The 21,297-nt window shown below is 41.0% G+C and overlaps 1 long non-coding RNA gene across 1 annotated transcript in view; it reads right to left on the reverse strand.

Moving 5' to 3' along the window:
• The window catches only part of LOC146834731 (uncharacterized), a 39,667-nt gene extending 18,692 nt beyond the window's left edge, over positions 1 to 20,975 (reverse strand). Inside the window, exons 1-2 of the long non-coding RNA XR_014960327.1 lie at positions 20,849 to 20,975; positions 20,650 to 20,758 (exon numbers count right to left, since the gene is read on the reverse strand). This is a non-coding gene — a long non-coding RNA (uncharacterized LOC146834731). The remainder of the gene's footprint in view (positions 1 to 20,649; positions 20,759 to 20,848) is intronic.
• Between the last annotated feature and the right edge of the window lie 322 nt (positions 20,976 to 21,297).

The following is a 21,297-nucleotide window of genomic DNA, read 5'->3' on the forward strand; positions in this document are numbered from 1 at the left end:
TGGGACCGCATTTAAGTAGGAGATAACTCCATTTACATATAAACAAAAGAGGGTAGGTGCCAGGACACATCCCTGGCGAACCCCCCTGTTAACAGGGAAGCTAGGTGTTAAATTACCCTCTCTCCCACATCTTACCTTAGCAAAATTATCAGTATGTAGTCGTATTATTATGTCCAGTAAGGGGGGTGGAATTCCCAGATCACGCAGTACGGCCCATAGCTTGATGCGTGGGACTAAGTCAAAAGCTGAACGCAGATCTACAAAGACAGTATAAAGAGATCCGCCCTCAACCACGGCCGTCTTCCAATACAACATGTTCAGTCTAAAAATCTGGTCAATGGTGGAAACGCTTTTCCTAAAACCAGCCTGGTAGTCACTCAAGATCTCGGACTCTTCAATCCAGTCCAACAATCGATGTAAAATCAGCCTAGCAAAAGGTTTTTGAGCTACGTCAATGAGGCTGATAGGGCGATAATTGGCTGGGAGGAGAGGCGACCCCATTTTATAAATGGGAACCACCTCCGCGCCCAGCCAAGTGTGAGGAATCTTCATACCCGTAGCAATTCCATTAAAAACAGTTAAAAGATAGGGAGCCCAGACTCTGGGTTCATATTTGTATAGGTCACCGGGGACCTTATCAAGACCAGGTGCTTTGCCGACAGAAAGTGCCGAAATGGCAGCCTGCACCTCCACTAGAGTGAAGATGATCTGATGGAACTCAGAAGTCTCAGTTACGATCAAATCTTCAAAGGGGGGGACGATGCTGGGAGAATCGCCCATATATAAAAGACTAAAATGTGCCTCCCAAACTTCTGGAGCAATGTTCGGAGTGATTGCCGAGTCAGGTGTTACCGTACCAGTAGTCACTATCTGCCAGAATCTACATGAGGCCCGGTCCGCCAGAGCAGTTGTTAGGGAAGCCCAATTCTCATTGGCCCACTCGAGCTTGGCGTGGTGAATAAGATAACGGTAGGCCTGTCGTCTCTGATTAATAAGCTCTCTGCTGGCTTTTGCCTTTAGTGCAGTCATGAGTTCTTTCTTTGCCAATCTACAGGCACTATTATACCAAGGATGGTTTCTGGGTTGCCATTTTTTCGTAGGACCTAAGGGGTTCAAAATATTTGATAAACTAATAAAAAGTGCATCATTGAGTGCAGCAATTTTTATATTAGTGTCAGGAATAGATGGATAATCAGTGAGGTCAGCCATTTCTTCCAGAGTTTGGCTAATACTCGCATAGACTTTAGATAATTCTTTCGAATTACTAGCCAGTTTTACCCATTTGACCCTACGCCGATTGGTAGAGAGGACAGGAGTATTAATTTTGTCCAGTTTTAACAAGGGTTCAACCGCACCCATGCCTGGTAGCGCAAAATCCAGGATTAAAGGGTTATGGTCGCTTTCATGCCTGGAAAGCACCACAAAATCCTGAACTCGCTTCCAATCCTTGCATTGGACAAAGATGTAGTCAAGTCGAGCCTCTCTACCATGTGTATTAAAGGTAGGTTTTGGCGGGTTATCAGATCTTGTTCGCCCGTTACATGCTCGAATAGAGTGAAGTAGGGCCAAAGAGGTAATTTGTACGGCCAATGGGGTCCAGGATCTTACAGTGGGACCAGCCACACGTGGGATTTCCCAAAGGTCGTCCTCCTCCTGATTAATAGGATCCAATAGACCCTCGAGGGGTTCAAAATGTGAGTTAAAGTCACCAGCTACCACTACTACAGTACCCTCAGGAATTTTCGACAACACAATAGAAAGCACTTCAACAGCCCTTGATTCTGCTGATAAACTAACCGGTCTAGAATAGATGTTGATCAGGGCCAGTTGTGTCATAGAGCGCCATTTCAATATTATGCACTGCACATCATCAGACCCTGTGTCCAAAACAGTAGCAGTGCACCCCAGATGATTTGCAACCCAGATTGACAGGCCACCGGAAGGTCGGCCCCTACCTCCCCATGTAGCGGGAAGAAAAAAGGAAGAGAAACCCACTCGATGATACTCGACCCTAGCCCATGTCTCCTGTAGATAGCATATATCATGAAGATCTATAAAGGAGCCCCAAACTGGACAGTCGAGCTTATTAGAAAGGCCCGCAATATTCCAAGATAAAAATTTTAATGAATTGCGGACACAGGAGGAGTCATGAGGGTCACCAAATGTAGCATCAGAATCTGAAATCACGGTTGGACCAGAATGACTTGATATATGAGTCAGAGTTATCGGGCTCTGAGCTTGACAAGATGACTCACACATATGAGTATTTGGAGAGATTCCATAAGTTCATTAAGCATCTCAATCATAAGCGACAGGCACCGCAACTAAATCACCATACCAAAAAGACCACACTAATTTGCATTTGCCACAAAAGTAAAATACGAATATAGAACCCAACAGTTGTTAAATATAAGGACTAATATTAATCATAGCACATGTCACTGACTGTGTAGTACTCTACAGAAAGCATACTAATCGTATCCTTACAACCAGTGTGCAAGTTCAGAGGAAACTAACCACAACATGTATAAACAAATAGCACACTATATAAAAAAACAAATAGCACACTATATGAAAAAATTTAATTCAAATGATAACAGAGGTTTATATTACCAAATACTTGTCCTCTGATTCATTTTTACAAAGTTGCTAGTGTGTGCCACTCAACAAACGCGTTTAATCAATTTTCCACAGTTTTGGCTGACCAAATCCATCTATTCTCCTTGAGTGTGAGCAGACGATCAACATTCTGCCGTCTCTTTGAACTCTTAACAATCTCCAGAACAAACCATTTTATATCACAAGGAGTATGTGAGTTCTTTAAATAATGCTCAACCAGTGGTGCAGTTGTAATCTTACATCGAATACGTGATTGGTGTTGCATAATACATTTATTCACCTCTTGTTTTGTTTTCCCAATATAGAATAAGGATCTAGGGCACTCGGGCTTCCCCGGCGCGCCCTTCTCATCTATTCCTAATCTGGCATAATGTGGACAATCCCTCATCCCCCTGGACTCCATCGCTGCATGTGCATTGGTGTCACTTTATGCTCGCATATGCGCAGACTGTGCGACACTCTAGCAGTTATTTGCCTAATAGACATGGTCTCTCTCCCTGGTTGAAACAGTGTTTATGGTCTGACCTCGTTTCTTCCAGCAGAATCATTACGTTATGTTTGTACTTTTTTCTTTAATAGCTTTACATTTAGTGGGTCCGCTCCAGTGGTCGGGCCGCCTCCCCCTCTTCTATGAAGTTTCACTCTACACCTAATTGAGGTAAGGCTTAGCTTTGTTGTCGTCCTCTTTTCGCCACACCTTTGTGGTGGGATACGGATGATACCATTGGTCTCTAGAAGACCACCTGTTCACCCCCTGCGTTTGCTTGTTTTTACTTTACTATTGAATATTGTCTCAATCTAACCATATACCGCACCTAGGAATGGATAACTTTCCTTACCTAGTACAGTAGCTTGATAATAATCTGCTTTATATTAACTGTTGACGTCGCTCTCCTTTTGTCCTCCCCGTTTTTGTCTCCCTCTACACAGGTGGAGATACATTGCGGGTTCCTGAGTAAGGATCTTGCTTGTACTTATTGAACATCTCCTTATTTAGGGGAGTCGGTAATTGGTTCTCCATGATTGGGGACCCCTCACATCTATTTTTGGTCCTGAAGAAGTGTCGCTCGATTTTGGAGCCTTAAACGACACAAAACATGTTGACCACATACACCCAATAGCTACCTAGGTACCTTGAGTCCTTGTGGTAGCCCCACTGTTTTTACTTAGTCCCAGTTCTAATCCCCGAATTAAAATATTCACAGGGCTGGAGCCTATTTTAAATCACCTTGTCACCTAGAACACACACTATGATTCACTCACTCTTTACTCACACACACCCTTCACATACGGCGATTTCAGATCAAAAGAACTCCGCTAAAGATGCCACCAGGCGCGTTGGACATTGCAGCGCCGGTCTGACGAGGAGCGCCCTATGATGAAGCATGACACCCCAACAGGTGTGTGAGGGCATTACGATCTGAAAAAAAGATGTCCCTGCGACTTCAAACAGTAGGCAGACAGTGACCTTTAGTACTTCTGCCACAACAGAGGAACTGACTCCCTTCCGTGAATCAGATGTACACATATGCGAGCATAGGAACAGGACCTCTTTAAATAATTTGCTCTTATGTCCCCCTGTTGATTATACTACCATTTTCAGTACTCACAGTCTTCCTTTCTAAAATGTACAGCTTACCTTGGTAAGAAATACCATGTTTTATTTATTAGATAGCAGCACCAAAGCATGGCGATATGCAAAGTACTCTTACAAGAGTCGTGGATCAGGTGTTTGCAGTAACTAAAGCGTGTTCACAGACGTACCTTACGTGCAGCTTGTACAACGCACACACCTTGCCTCAGTAGCAAATATTATGTTTTATTTATTAGAGAGCCAGAGAAGGCATTGTAATATGCAAAGAACACATAGTAAGAGTCATGAATTAGGTGTTGTCAGTGACTGATGTGTGCTCTCAGATATGCCATAATAATGAAAGTCCCTAAAATAATGTTAGCTGTACATCCTTGCAATTTTCTCCTTTTTTTTTTTTAGAAGTTTTATATAGTGCGAATTAGAACCGAGACATCGGGTATCAGAGCGCTTTACACGAGCACCAGTTTCATTAAATGAGACACATTCATTTTTTTTTAGGCACGGGGAGATTAAGTGATTTGCCCAGAATCACCGGATGTTGAGCTTCGTTGCCAAGACTCGAACCTGGTTCCCCAGCTTCGAGGATGACCACTCTAGTCATAAGGCTACATCCTTTGTCCCCAACATTCCCTGTCCTTTTGTTTTTGGGGATTTTTTTGGCCTCCCTATTTCCTATGGAGTATTTGAACGACAGATTTGTCACCCTTTTGTTGACCTCTAAAAATAGTGACCCAAATATTGTCTCCCCACCTTGTAATCTCAAAGGGGTCGTCCATTTGGTCCCCACTTCGCAAGCCCTGGCTGATGGTAGTTTATCATTGGTTTGGGGGTGCACTAGGTCGAGTCAATTTCAAGATTCGTGGAGTAACGGTAATGGGGATGGTGTCATTTTCCTGGCAAACATCCCCACTCAGCAGTAAAGAGACATGTAAGTAAGGCTCATATGTCTAGTTTGGAGGAGCAGCGGGGAACCATTCAGTGAGTCAATTTCACAGTTAACTTGAAAACGTCATATCTCATCAAAGCCACGCCTACTGCTATGGCCCTTCCTCTCATAATCATTAACCTAAACTTGAAATTCAAATGTATCATTGAATATGTATCTGTAACCTGGTGCCTAAACGTGGCAGCTCCAGACTCCGCCTGTTTTTCATTTGCTATAATTTTAAGGGGGCTTTATTTAAAGGCTCTTTGGACTAATTCCTTTCTGCTTGTTTAATGGAAAATAATTCAGATTAAATACTTCTTAGCGCCCTGAATATTTTCCCCTGGAATTAATTTCTCTAAAAGTGCCCCTTTGCTGCTTGATGGTATGAGATCTGTTGCACAACACACTCCTCATTCCAAATCGAAGAGGGCCCTTTCATCATCTTTGGAACTGGCTTTAAGCATGGAGTGTCTCTGGGACAATAAAGCAGCTCTTCGCCGACAAACTTTGGAAGTTGATTCTGAAGCAGCGGAACACATCAGGTTTTTTTTTCTCGTCGCTCTATAAATATCTCCTGGCAGGGAGGAACTGCCTTGATTGCATGAGGCGAAGTAGCAGCCCCAGCAGGCACTGCTGCTGAATAAACGGCGCGGAGCCGGGAGCTTCATCAAACGAATAATGGCTGCCACTTGACAATCAGTAAAGTGCCTCTTCTCCCGTGGATTTGGTTTTTAATGATGATTAGAGAGGATGGGCCCCTAAAAATTCTCCGAGGGGAAAAATGACCTCCTATTAATTTCTTTTTCTTGAAATGCGGAATTTCAAAGCTATTTTACAGCTGCAAACCCAAGGCGATGGCATAAAGGAACGATTATCGTTGTAATTGTGGTAACAAGTACTAAATTTGTCATCGATTAGCGCAGACTTTTCAACTTCGAGATCCGGTATTTTTTATTTATGCAGGTTTCTTTCCTTACCTTTCAAAGGGACATAGGTTGTTTATCGCGCGCGCTCTTTTCACCTACGACGTGCTGCGTACGTCTGACGCCCTGTGTGCACGAGGCCCTTAACACACTGAGTACTGCTCTGCGTGATCGACGGTCCGAGGTGCAGTTTCACTGATGGCAAAGATGCTCAGTCGCAGTAACGAGATCTTGCTACAGGAAATCCAGTAATTTGACTGTTGCCATTCCCTGTTCAATAATTCACAAAATTCCAAACTGTTTAAAAATGAAAGCGCCCATAGGCACATGGAAATAGTATGGATGGGTACAACACATCCTCAGGGCCCGACCAGGAACACCGACCAGCAGTTGTGGTCGGTAGTAGGAGTAACTGCAGGGCGGTGACGTGGGAAGGGGGAGGGGGAGGGTGGGGGGTAATAAACTATGGATTACGGAGGTTTACAGCTAAATTAACATATAAATTAATAAAACGAATTTCGTTGGTGCACTGCATCGCATTTGGGGATGCAGTGCACGCAACAAAATTCGTTTTATTAATTTATATGTTAACTTACCTGTAAACCTCTGTAATCCACGTCCCTGCCCCTCCCCCTCCCCACGTCACCGCCCTGCAGTTACTCCTACTACCGACCGCGGCTGCCGACCAGGCGACCAGCCTTAGGAGCACCAACCAGCCTTGGCAATTCAGTTGGAGCGCTGCAGGAAGGGGGGTTGCTAGTGAGAAGCACTGCTGCTGCTTTTGTTACAGGGTGCTGATATTGCTGCAAAACCGCCCCCAATAACAAAAGCAGCCCCCACCACTCAAAAACCGGCAGAATGACAAGAAGAGCTAATTATTTATTAAAATAATAATTGCTAAAACCTGAAAGAGAGAGTGGACACATTCTACACTTTAGGAGTTCCTGTCTCTGGCCAATGCTGTTAAAAATTCCTTTTGGAGTGTCCTTTATCTTACTGCTATTTCGCAGAATAACAGATTGTGCCCATTTGAAAATGTTCTGTATTAAATTATCGAAAGCTGCAATGTTATTCATCTGAATTTATAAACTGAAACCTGTGTTTATCATGTTTAATCTTCCTTTTGTTTTGTTTCCTTTTGTTTTGTTTGGTTTCCTTTCCCTTTTTCACTTTCTTTCTCTCACTCTTTCTTTCTTTCTTTCTTCTTCATGCCTTCGTTCCTTCTATTCCCTTTTCTTTCATTCTTCCATTTTTTCATTCATTTCTTTTTTATTACTGTTTTCTTTCATTGTTTTCTTTCTTTTTTCTTGCTTCCTTCCTTATTTCCTTCCTTCCCTTTTCTTTCTTTCCTTTTTTCCTTCCTGCTTTCTTTCTCAAATGCAAGAGACTAGCAGCCAATGGCACAGCATTTAGCTATTTTAGGTTTGTGTTAGCAAATGCCTTATGATTTTATTAAAATTATGTGTACGACTTAGTTATTTATAGGGATTTTCAGCCACACTTATCCTTTTATCTGTGGTTGTGTCATTCACATTTTTCTCCAAACCACTCAAGCTTGCATCAAGGTGCACAATATTTCCCCACTTCAGCCATTGGCTGACTTCACTATGAGTTACGGCATGCTGCCCTTTCACAAGGAGCACATTCACACACAAAGTAGTTCCTTGGGTGATGACATTAAATACATTTGTTGCCGAGGGTCCCATCCCAGGTTGGTTCTGTGGATGAGAATGGTTCCTCATCCGCAAAAATAATAGCTGGAGCTGAGCTTGACAGAGTGGATGTACTGGCAAAGCCATATGGGATTAGGAATAGTAAATGTGACCTAATCAAAGCCCAAAAATGTCTTGACTGTTGTTTAGGTGGAATATGAAGTGAGTCCAACACTTTATTTACTGGAGCTCAGTTTGGAGTAGGAATCGCAAATCTGCTTATTCTGAACTCCAATACTTTTCTTATTGTCTCTTATGTTGAAATCGAAATAGTAGGTTTGACCCCTCTAAAGTTTAAAACTTTCCTTAAAGTTGCATAGGTTGGAGTGGGACTAGTAAATATGACCCCTTCAAATGGCAACACCTTCTCTACTGTTACTCTGATTGGAGTGGGAATAGTAAATTTGACACCTCCAAAGTCCAGCACTTTCCCTTCTGTTACTTGCATATGTTAATAGTAAATCTAACCCCACTAGAGTCCAACACTTTCCTTACTATTGCTTACGATGTAATGAAAATAGTAAAAATGAGAAATACTTTCCATACAGTTACTGAGGTTCAAGTTTGAATAGTAATTCGTTTTTGAGACTTCCGCTGCTTTATAGGAGAATGAGATAAGAAAATAATATTTAAAGGCAAAACGACAGTCCCCTTTACCTCGGTGTGTGCTTAAAATGAAGAAAGGAGGGTAGATATTAGATAAAGGAAAAAATCCTGACAAAGTGCAAGAGAATTATTCTTTGTGAACTTGAAATAAGTATTAACTATAGACAAGGGAGTTAATTCACAGCAGGACAGATCTTGTATGCAGACGCAATAAAGTGGCTGACACTTGTATTTTAGAACAGCCGAAACATTGATGTGATAACCTAATGAATGTGATACATGAGAATCCAAAGTCGATAACCATAGTATAAAGGTGACTGAAGTTGAGAGGAGTATATGGGATTGAGTTTGTAACATTAATGGAAGAAAAGGAGTCAGTCACATTGATATGGGCTATCTTCTCCCTTAATCAGGATACAGCCAAAAATTGTGTAGGTGTGAGTCATGTGGATGCCTACTAGAATGTTTTCAGTCTTGTAAAATATTTTAGAAAGATGTGCCATGTATTAAATCTTTCAATGAAGTATTAAGACGATAGTACAAATTAAGTATGAGAATCGTTTTGTACTTTAAAAACACATGTTGTAAAGAGATCACTCAGTCTTTTTAGTCACTAACATCAGTGAGATACTGATTGATTTATTCAGGGGAGAAGGAATAAGATGAGGTCCAATGTGAAAAGAAGAAGAGAAATGAAAAGTGTAAAATTAGAAAACTTCCATTTCAATTATCGGAACACTTAATTAGAATAATCAATTGAATCTCGATCAGAGATTTTGATATGTTGATATGTTGTATGCTAGACAAGCTGGCAGACTGATGCTCATCTAGGCTCCTATTAGGATTGGACCATTATTTTGCTGGTATTCCCTTCATTTACCGATAACAGGACATTAGCAACTCTAGGAGGAAATCCCTTGCAGTGTTCTAAGTTATACCCTCAGAAATAATAAATTACTGGGGTAACTGGGGGAATTAAGAATACAGCATTTCTTTCCCCGGTAGTAACCCATGCTCCATGAAGTTTCATCCCAACTTTTTCCTACTTGAAGAAGAAGGGCCAACGTGATCTTTGGATTTATGCCCAATATCGTAATCCTGGTAGGGCCGGTAACTGCTCTACAGGCCCCATCAGAATTGTAAGCCATCTCGTAACAACTGTCCTAGATTGATTATTTCATTTGGCCCTCTTCCCCACTTTTTCTTCTCCCACACACTATCTCTCTTTGTTTGTATTTATTTTTTATTTCCCCAGAGTTATTAATGGTTTTGTAAATGTTTTGTATGTTAGAAAGTGTTTAGCTAAATACTCAATTCAAAACAAAACATTAACAGCTAACTCCTTTGATAGGCATTGTTTAAAAGAAGAATCCACAATTATCAAATCCCTTTGCTCATGTTTCTAAATATTTATTTTATAACATGTTACAAAAGATAATTTAAACATTCAGTTCACCCTAAACCAACATAGAAACAACTGTCTGTGGCTCTTTTGACCTTTTCTGAATGCATTAAGAAGAGTTAATCATATGCTGGTTACACTTCCATGAAATCCCATTTCCCTTTGCTTGCTTTGCCTTAATCTATGAAGTTTGCTATAGATTTCTCAAGCAGTTAAAACATCTCCTGAAAGACTATTGCATGCACATTTCAGCTGTTCTGCAGAAGTTTGGATCCACAAAACCTCAACAACAGGTTTTGTGGATGCAAAGTCCTGCAGAACATCCGCAACGTCTTTGGCGAGTATTTGGTAGCAGTGTGTGGTTACACCTAATCACTAAAGAACTTAGAAAAACCTACTACTCATTGGAAGACCTGACTAAAAAGAGGTGTCTGCACTGATCAGAGAACACGTAGCTGTGCTGATCTGCTCTTTTCATCATCTCCAGGCTAGATTTATGACCTCTGGGACAACCTTTTTTCGATAAGCTCTGCTGAACTGCTAGTAACTTTATTTAAATGACTTAGAAGTTTTGGGATTCTTGCGGACTGTAGAAGGTTTCCTTTGGCAGACAGTACAGTAATCACCCTGTCCTATTTTTGATGGCTCTTGGCACGTACCTAGTCAATATGTTTGTACATTCGTCGATCCATTGAGAAAGCCCCAAGCCTGCACACCGGGAGGGGCAAAACACATGTTGGTTGTTTTTTGGATCTTGTCTTTTTTCCCATTTGGGAATTAAATTGGATTACTAGAAGAATAAAGACTTATCCTTTTGTTATTCTGGATTCACTGTGCCATTTTGTAATCATAATCCAAAATTGTATTCAGTTACCTAGCTCTGTCCTTCACCATTCTCACCAATTATTGTCACAGTGCATGTGCTCTGCCTTGAAAATGACATTGCGAATTTGATGTATTTGAGTTTCTGATCTGCTGTTGTGAGTTGGAACAAAAAATGCATGAGTGGCGTAAATGTTATATGTCATGTGGGTATTGCTGTTTGTATATACATTACCCATGAATATATGGCTGCCACGAGCACCATTGTGCTCTGCATAGGCTGCAGTTTTAAAGCACTTTAGTGACACATGGAAAAGGAAAGCACCTTTCCATTTAAGAATACCTATAATATGTGTTAAAAAATCACTGCTAAAGTGTGCCTTGTAAGCCCACAGGGCTGCATGCTTCATATATAAAAAGTGGCATACCACATATAAGGACAAGTGCACTATCACAGTGAATTAATACCCAAAAGCTGCTTTCACTTGCAGGTTGTACTAAGTTTTCCATAAACAGGACTACGTGTGATTAAAATTATTTCACCTTTGCCTGTGAAAATGCTATAAACCCTTTCAAACTATTCTACACTTCGTTTCAAAAGTCTAATTTAAAGGTTAATGTTGAATTGGATAGCTTTAAAGGAAAACTAACTTTATAAAAGTGGACTTAGGGCTGCAGAGGCAAATCTGGTTTAGATACAGTTTGTAGCTCAGCCATATTCCATAGGCTCTTTGTACATTCTTAGCTGAGAGTTGACGTCCCTGCTCTCAGAATGCAATGGCTTGTCCTCTGGGTCCAAGAAGGCAGGGGTGTTGTTAACAACTGGCCACTTAACAAGGATTAGTCATCTCAAAAGGATACAGGTGCTTTTGGTAGAACAAAAGATTGCATTCATACTGCCTCGTTTGACTTTGTGATGCCAAATGAGGCTGGAAAAATCTATTCTCTTTGATTTTCAACGAGCTCGTGGACTTTCAGGCTTCAACCACAACAGGAAGGAGAATTGTTTTGTGACCATGAAACAGCAGAGTGTACCTCATCTAAATGTCAGTGGGCAAAGGGAGAGTCAGAACCACTAATAAAATAAGGGGATAGACATTTTGGACTTAAAGCTTCTTGGGATTCTTATAGTAAATCAAAAGGACGTGGGCACATTGTAAAAACATAGATAGGATTAGGTGGGAAAAATGCTCAAATCAGTGGATAGTGCTCAGGGTAAGATTAGTACCTCATCAGAACCTCATTAGAACCTCCTCAGACCACTCCAGGGTCTGGGAAGACAACACCTGAAGAAAGAAGACCCTGCTGGAGAAAAAGACTGAAGGTCTCTGGGCTGTGAGTGGAACTGCTCTTAAAGGGTCAGGTAGCGGATGTCCTGTTTGCCTGCTCCTTTGAAACAAAAAGCAGATGGACTTCTGAATCCAAGATGGTATAGCTGATAACAGAGGAATGGGCTTTTCAGGAGTACAGGTTGGATGGAAACCTGTTGCCTAGAATCTTATCCTAACAACCTGGGAGGTGCACAGCATTTGTGCCAAACATTGGCTAAAAAACGACTTACAGAAAAAACTATTGTTTCAGAGGTGTCCGTTTTTAAAATTCTGTGAGCAATTTTATAAGAATTAAACTTCAGGTTTAAACAGACAGGGCGCATCCATTTCCTGCGGGGGCCACAGAAATCTGGGCAGAAAAACTAAATGTGTACCTCTGTATCAGGAACTTCCCCACAGGCAGGGCATTTTTCTGAATTTTGCTCCCTGCCCTCTTGCTCATGAAGGTTTTTAGTGGCAGGCTACTCAATCGAAATCTCGCAAACAGACTTTTGGCCAGTGGGGGAAGAAATTCTATCAAGAAACACTTCAAACTTTGGGCTAGGCTTGAATTGAAGGAACTGGTCAGTCAGACAACCTAAAGAAGCCATTGCTAGTTGTTGGTCATGCAGGAAGGCCCAATAACTTGTTTTGAGTACAGCAACCTCAGACTTTACGATTTTCTCAGTACTATCCCAAAGTCTGCTTAGCCCCATTCTCCTACACCATGTTGAAATATATTGTAACCAAGGGGTCTTGAGGGTGCCATTGATCTTCATTACATCTCTCTATGCGCCCCTATACTTTGTTAGCTCTGGGGTAGACCAGATACAAGCCCAAAATATCAAAGGTCTTAGGTGTGCCACATCTGCAATATGTTTGCTACCAAAGTCCAAGAAAAGAGGAATAAGGGAAGTACTTGAAGGAACACAGATAAGTTATCTGATACATTTATTCTGCTCCACTGTTAACTTCTGAGTATCGGAATACCTCCAGACCTCAGCACCAAAAAGGGCAGCACCCAGTGCTTTGGCACGATATACCTCCAAAGCTGAGGATATGGCTCTGGACTGTGTCTGTTTATACAACCTGAGTATTGCTTTGGATCTTTGGGTCAGAAGAAAGGTTCTTTTTCTAAGCTGGGGTTCACAACTAAGCTTGTCGGTCTGTTTGACACCCAGATAATCAAAGAAATAAACTCTGTCAAGAGGTTTGTCAGCCACTCTCACAGTACTAATTCTAATGGGATCTTTCCCAAAAATCATGCATTTATTTCCAGACCACTAGAAACACAGAAGTTCAGAAATGTGTTAATTAAATTCTGCAGGCCGGTACAAGTTTTCGATATGAGTAAGGAATCATCAGCAAAAAGTAATATAGGAATCTTGTCAGTGTTACAGTCCTGCAGTTCCTTAACAACATAATTTATATAAAATGTAAACAGAGTAAGAGCGAAAACACAACCTTGGCTTACCCCACTACGAATTGGAACCTGTTCTGTTGATTCCCCTTGGTTGCCCCATCGAACCTGGACATAATTATTTTCGTTCAGCCTTGCATTTAAATTAATCAGGTTGGCCGGGTCCCCCATTTCAATTAACACCTTCCACAAAAGCCTTTGAGGAACTAAGTCAAAGGGCAACTGCAGATCTATGAAAGCCACATAGTTTTTGATTACAAACCAGTTCATACTTCCAATACAGTAATGTGAACCTAATAACTTGGTTTGACATGCTAGTTTTGACAAAGAATCCTGCTTGGCAGGGTGACAGGATTTGATTAGTGTCCATCCATTCTTGCAACTTGTCGAGCAGTCGCCTAGCAAATATTTTTTGCAGATTATCAATATGTACGATAACTTACTTCCGGCGTCAAGCGCTCAGCGAATAACCAGCGAAACAAACGTCCTGAAACACTGCAGAGGCGTCCACAATTAAGTAGAGCCCCGGGATCTGCGTCCTTGTGCACGTCAGGCACGTCAGGATTGCAGATTGCTTGACGTGGAAAGGTTGTCATGACAAACCCCGCATAGTCATAGATAGAGAAGCCAGTTGTGTACTCTTGTCCGAGCACATGCGAGTACCCCAAAATTCTGTAAATGTGGGCATGGTCTTCCCGAGGTGATTCTACTACAATTAATACTATAATTAAGAATGCCAAAATTGCAAAAACGAAATAAAAAACTTTATGTGACAAGGTTGTGGTAAAACTCGAAACCAAGGCTCGCTAGTGGCCTATAGTTGGAGGGACTAGAGGCATCCGATTTTTTAAAAACTGGAATTATCTCTGCACCTCTCCAAGAGTCTGGGATCCTGCCCCCAGTGCAATTGAGTTGGATAGGAGATTGACAGAAAATTCCCAAATTGAGGGTTCAGATTTGTACAAATCGCTTGGGATGTGGTCGGGACTTGGGGGCTTAGCTGCTTTTAGGCAACTAATGGCAGAGGATGTGTCAGCCAAACTGAATGCTAGATCAGCATCATAAGAGATATTTTTATTATCACTGAGACCACAAGTCAGATTTTGGAGTTGTCGCAAAGATGGAATGGCTTCTTCTGAATATAATGTTGTAAAATGATGGACCCATTTCTCTGTTTCAATATAGTAAAGATTTTTCTTGACAGTGTCTGAGTTCCCAGGGAAGATTAGATGCTAAAACGCCCTGTTGTCATTAGTTCTTACGGCCTGCAGCATGCCATCCCAAATTCATGTCAGCCCATTCCCTCTTAGCCTTATCTTGTGACAATTTGTATCTGTTGCGCGCCACACTAATATTAGAACTATTTCATTCATTAATTGCTGCTATTAACTGTGATTTCGCAGCTCTACATTCTGCATTATACCACTGGTTTTCCTTCCAAAACAGGGGTCTTCGTTTTTTAAAAGCTTTGTGAAAAAATGTGAGACAATTCACTATACAAATGTTTATGAATATCTAAAACTGGAATTGAAGTTACAACCTTTCCTACAAAAGAAGAGAAAAAGTGCACATACCATTTAAACATTTCGTTGTGCAGTTTATCATTAGCCAATACTCAGGTCACTCAGGCCACAAAACCCTTCTTGAGTTATTGGCTAGTGTTGATTCAGGCATTACAGTAAGACACCCAACTAGCTCTCCGTTGAGAGTGTCTCCGCTTAAAGTTAAAAGTAATGGATTATGATCACTGTCAAATCGGGGCACGATTACCATATCACTCAGCAATAGCCAAATCCTTACATCAAGTAATATGTAATCTATAACACTTGAATAAATTGCCCCAGAACCATTAACACTTCTATTCCACTCACTGGAGGGAAAATTAGAGGCAAAAATTGTAGAGTTGATGCAACCATTACTAGCCAAATTAGATACTATGGCCTTAGAAGTAGAAAGATTAGGTGGCCTGTTAAAATCCCACCTGGCTGGAGTATCAGGTAAATTAGATGCAGCATATAATAATAAACCAACTATGGATGACCTGGGAACATCTAAAGGAAGTGTACCTAATATTCCATTACACAGGCAGATTAATACACAGAATACAGTGGCTGTTGCTGATCCTGTCTTATCGGATCCCACGACATTATCAATGCAGTATACCACTGACACTGGATCTCTTGAGGGAAATTTGCCCCATAGCCATGTAAAGAAAAATCGTCATGTAAATCTTCCCCCTGAATGCGCACCTTATGTGGCTGTTCTTACAAATGTCCCACCCATTCAGCCCCAAGCATATCAGGTGTCTGAAGAAAATCATGATTCTTTAAAGAATAGGACGGTTTTCTGGCTTAACAAGAATTGTGGGTTTCCCGTTAATTTTGCAGTTCAAATATTAACAACAAGAAGGGTGAGCTGGATTGGATCATCTAGTAAGACAACAAATGGTGACTGCATTATCATTAATTTTAGGCATCCCCAACATGCTGCCACAGTTTTACTTAGAGCTGCTGTATTGGCCAACATTCCTAATAGTATTTGTATACGTCCACTGTTTTTTTTTTACTCCCATGTGATTAGAAATCCACCTACCCCTGGCCCCTTTAGATCACGAATACCTTCACAGTCACTGCCTCCCAATGGGGAATATGTTTATAATGTGAGGTTACAGAGAGGTAATGGCATTAACATTGTAACCCACAACAGATTTGATGCCCTCTCGGGATTAGAGCTATGTGACTGACAGGAGGTATCTGGTGGGCAGGTAACTCGTGGCTTAATGGATTTGGAATGTACGGAATGTATCTCGGCTGTCAACAACTCTAATAATATAATCTCTTGGAACATTGCGGGTCTTGGTACCAAAATGGAGGATTGCAATTGGATTGAGTATATTAAAAAGTACCAAGTCATCTGTCTACAGGAAACTTGGTCAATCGATTGTAATCACTTCCTGGAAGGGTATAAGGCCTATTACGTACCGGCAGTAGCAACTATTAGGGGTAGACCTAAGGGGGGCCTGGTTGTGTTTATCTCTATAGTATTATGTTGTAAGGTCCGGAGAATTTTAACAAACCACACTGGTATTATTGGTTTAGTTTTAACTGGAGATAACTGTATGGCCGGTCTGGTCAATTTTTATAACTCCACTAATTATAGTACTAACTCTAGTCAGATAGTTACACTGAATTCTTTTATTAGTAACTCCATGAAGGGTTGTCTTCATAACCTCATGGTGGTCGGGGATTTTAATGTTCATCCCTGTGGAGACCCTCTTTTTAAATTGATTACAGAACTTAATTGCCCGTACTGCGAGAATTTTCATTTTGAGCACTCAATTGAGGGGGAACACCTCAATGACATGCTTAATGAGTTAGAACTAACTCCTATGATGGCATTGATGGCCCCGAACAAGTGCTTTGATACCCCAACATTTAAGGGGAACGGTAGGGCAACTTTTATAGATTTTATTTTGTTAACACCTGTAATGCAGTCTTTTGTGGGATTCTTCTCTATTGAAGTCAGTGAATTCAGTGACCATAATCCTCTCACTGCTCTCATGAGGGGTCCACTGATAGCAAAAGAAAGAGTGGAACCCCTTATCGGTAGGGTGAATACCACAGATGGCAGACGTCGACTGAGATGGTCCATGGTAACCCCTGATCAGCTGTACAACAAAATTAAAACTACTTGTGCTGACGAAATTTCGTTATGCACACAAGAGGATGCACCCCCAAATACTGTCCTAAATGCCTTCAACTGTTTAGCGGGGAAGGTATCTCAGTTACTATCAGTACCTATAAAAAAATCGGATTCCCTAAGAGGTCCTAGATGGTTTAATCAGGACTGTTCACAAGCAGCTAGAAATTTAAGAGTAGCATTGTCATCTAAGCCTAGGATAAAAGCTGATGTTCAGCAGTGTAGAATGATCTACAAAAAAACTATTACAAGACGTAAGGAATCCCTCAGGGAAGAGGCGTGGTTAGCGATCTTAGATCCTACCACCCTTGGAAGTAGCACAGCTTTCTGGGCCTTGATGAGAAAACCATTTTTGACACAGGACCCGGGAAATGGCACTGAAAGTTATATATCTAAGGAGGAGTGGGAAGTGCACTTTAAGAAATTGTACTGCTGCACAGAGGACATGGATACAACTCCTGACTGTAGTAAAACTGGTGTACAGATTGTTTTTAACAGAGGTGAAGTCTTGGAGGGTATTCAGGGAATTACAGGTGGAAAAGCTCCCGGCCCGGACGGGATCCCCCCTGATCTATTTAAATCTGATCCTAGCTTTTGGGCACCGATTCTAGAGTCAGTCTTTAATGCAGCTGCAAAAGAAGGATGTCCACGATCATGGGGTGTTTCCACAATTGTCCCGGTTTTTAAAAAGGGTGACAAGGGCAGCCCACACTGCTATCGACCGATCTCTTTATTGGATTCTATGGTTAAGATTATAGGAAGAATTGTACTGCAAAGATTGGTAGACTGGGTGGAGGAAAAGAACATTATGTCTCCCTCACAGTACGGATTTTGTAAAGGCAGATCAACAATAACTCAATGCCTTAACCTCTTCCTGATCTTAAGCAAATACACTGTAATACAGAAAGGTACCATTCATCTTGCCTTTATGGACTTGTCTTCCGCGTTTGACTGCGTCAACCGGCGTAAGCTGTGGCAGTCCATGAGGTCAAAAGGGATTGATAGCGGTTTGGTTGATTTTTTGGTTGCCCTACACTGTAATACCAGTGCCAATGTGAGATATTCCCTGGATTTGAGTGTATCTAATAATTTTAGTATTGGAAAGGGTGTCCGGCAGGGCTGTATCCTGGCCCCCTTTCTTTTTAACTTTTATATTAACGATTTAGATGGGGTGTTACAGGATGTTCGTGCTGACTGCCCTAGAGTTGGTAGGCGAGGAATTCCAATACTTCTCTATGCAGATGATGCAGTACTTATATCTAGAACCGAGAGGGGACTCCAATCATTGTTAACTGCGTTTAATATATTCATGAGAGATAGAGACCTCTTGGTAAATAATACTAAATCTTTTGTACTACAAGTTGGTCAGCAACCAAGAAAACCCTTCCCATTTAGGATTGGTGGAGAAATAATCCCTTTAACTAAAACATTCTCATACTTAGGAGTCCTTTTCGATACAAAATTAAATTGGGAACCTCACCTTGCAAAGAAAAAAGTTGAAATGGTGAGGGTTAACGCATCAATATTTAATTTTGCCACTAAATTGGGGAAAAAGCCAATTTGTGCCATGTTGAAATTGTACAATGCTAAGTCTGTGGCAACTGTATCCTATGGAAGTGAACTTTGGGGGTATGTCAATGGAGAGCAATTACAGATTGCAGAAAATCGTTTTATGAAGCGCCTATTGTGTGTCCCTCCTGGTACGGCTAATCTTGCTGTCCATGAAGAGCTGGGGTCTCAATACTTATGTGATTTGCTTTCCTTACGCCCTTTGATGTTTTGGCTTAAAATTTGGTTAAATGAGAACATACCCCTAACACACTTAATCATAGAGGACTTCTTGTCGCTGGACAAAGCACTGTGCTCTCCTTGGCTAAGTTACCTAAAATCAAACTTTGATAAACTTGGTCGCCCTGAACTTTTTTCCAAACCACAATTAATTACAAGGGGAGATCTGGAGCTCGTCAAACAAACATTTCTGATGGACAAGAGGATTACGAGAGAAGATGTGAGCTTCAGAAACCAAGTGTGAGAAAGTTTGTTATGCTTAAGACTACTGCGGCCATTGAACCATATTTGGAAGGGTCTTTGTCTTCACATGAGAAATTTTTACTGACCAGATTTAGGTTTAATCAGTTCCATCACCTGCTTATTCGACCTAAGTGTGACATTTTTAACAAATTGGCAGCGCCCTGCGGCTGCGACGGAAAGTCTCCGCAGGATATGCTGCATTTTATCTTTTTATGCAAATTTTATGAATTTCCACGCAAATTATATTTAGTGACTCTTTTAAAAAAACTTGGTTTTAAACAAATCAGACCGGCACTTCTGTACTTGCAGCTTTTGCACAGTGACAGTATTCTCCAAATTAAGGAATTTTTAAAACTATGTATTAGATTGAGAAACTGCCTGGACCAGTGAAACCTTGTCCCTCGTTTGTGTCCATACTTTGTAAGCACTCTCTTATTGCACTTTCTTATGATGAAATGGTTGGTGCATTTGTGATAATGAATTGTATATTTTATGTATGTCTTTTATGGTTAGCAAATAACCGAAATAAAGATTTTTGAATTGAATTGAATTGAATAAAAGCCTCTTTTAAATGTAGGTGATCCATCAGGATCAGATTGGGTCCGTCTATTGCAAGCCCTGTGACTGTGCCCAACCATCATCGATACTACCTGCATTGCAGCACTTGAAGAATAGAGCTGGGGTCTACTACTCACATTATGTGAACAGTGGTTCTGCCGTGGCAAAGACATTTCTCTATGCCTTATTAAGTCCTCACAAGGGTAGGACAATCAATCAGTGATTCATAAAACACATCACTGAATACACTAAGACTTGACTGAGTCTTTTTAGTGTTTTTAGATATATTATAAAAGGCATATATCTAGTGAATTTAAATGATAAACAACAAGACTGATACACAATGTACGCATATACCAATCACCATGTACAACACTGGTGACATAAACAGTGACTCAAAAAACTGATAGTAATACCTATAGCAACAATACAAAATTCACAAAAATATATCACATATAGCACATAAAAATGATTTGATTGTGCAGCGTTGGTTTAGACAGAGAAACCCCTAAAGAGACCTATGATATATCATTATCGACATTTAATTGGTCTTTTTGGGTAACAACGCTTGTATGGTGAACGACGACATTTCGACCCCTTTTAGAATTGTGTGTATCTCATAGACATCACCATGGGGTCTTAATCAGGACTAGTAATCAATATTGTACAGCCTGTGTGTAACAAAAGGAGAACAGGAATCCGTGTTAGCGTCAGTGTGTGAAAAAGTAAAATGAGAAGGTGATTTACTGAACCATTGCTCACCTTGTAGAAAATAAAATAAAACTCATGAGGGTGACGAAGAAAATCACCCGCCCTCTGGATTAATCCATTGTGTATCTCAAGGATACGTTATAACCAGATGTCAGAATAAACAAGGCTGTTAATGGGCAATCGTAAATATAGGCGTAATGAATAGAGAGGTGACAGGGCAAATCCTCCTGCCTTTTACGAGAAAAACAAAATCATTGGTAGAGCGAAATGTCTACACATCGGGAGAATTATATTACAAGAACCTTAGTTCTTACCTCGAGATCTGAAGATACAAAATAGAAGCCACACAGGGCTTTCTTATCTTGAGTGCATTTTGGTTAAATGGAAGCGGGTGTCTCAGGAGCAAACAGTCTTCCTTGAGTTCTGTAATGGAAAATGATAGGGAGTGTTCCATTTGGAAGGTCTCATCACTTGAGGATATAAAACTAACGCCTATTGTCTACGATAACTTACTTCCGGCGTCAAGCGCTCAGCGAATAACCAGCGAAACAAACGTCCTGAAACACTGCAGAGGAGTCCACAATTAAGTAGAGCCCCGGGATCTGCGTCCTCGTGCACGTCAGGCACGTCAGGATTGCAGATTGCTTGACGTGGAAAGGTTGTCATGACAAACCCCGCATAGTCATAGATAGAGAAGCCAGTTGTGTACTCTTGTCCGAGCACATGCGAGTACCCCAAAATTCTGTAAATGTGGGCATGGTCTTCCCGAGGTGATTCTACTATAATTAATACTATAATTAAGAATGCCAAAATTGCAAAAACGAAATAAAAAACTTTATGTGACAAGGTCGTGGTAAAACTTGAAACCAAGGCTCGCTAGTGCATCCAGTATCTAATCAGGTGCAGTAAAACCTTCGGGCCAGTATGTTAATATGTTACTAGGTTAAATAACAATGTGCCTT

The sequence above is a fragment of the Triturus cristatus genome, chromosome 4_2, assembly GCF_964204655.1.
Source record: "Triturus cristatus chromosome 4_2, aTriCri1.1, whole genome shotgun sequence".
NCBI lineage: Eukaryota > Metazoa > Chordata > Amphibia > Caudata > Salamandridae > Triturus > Triturus cristatus.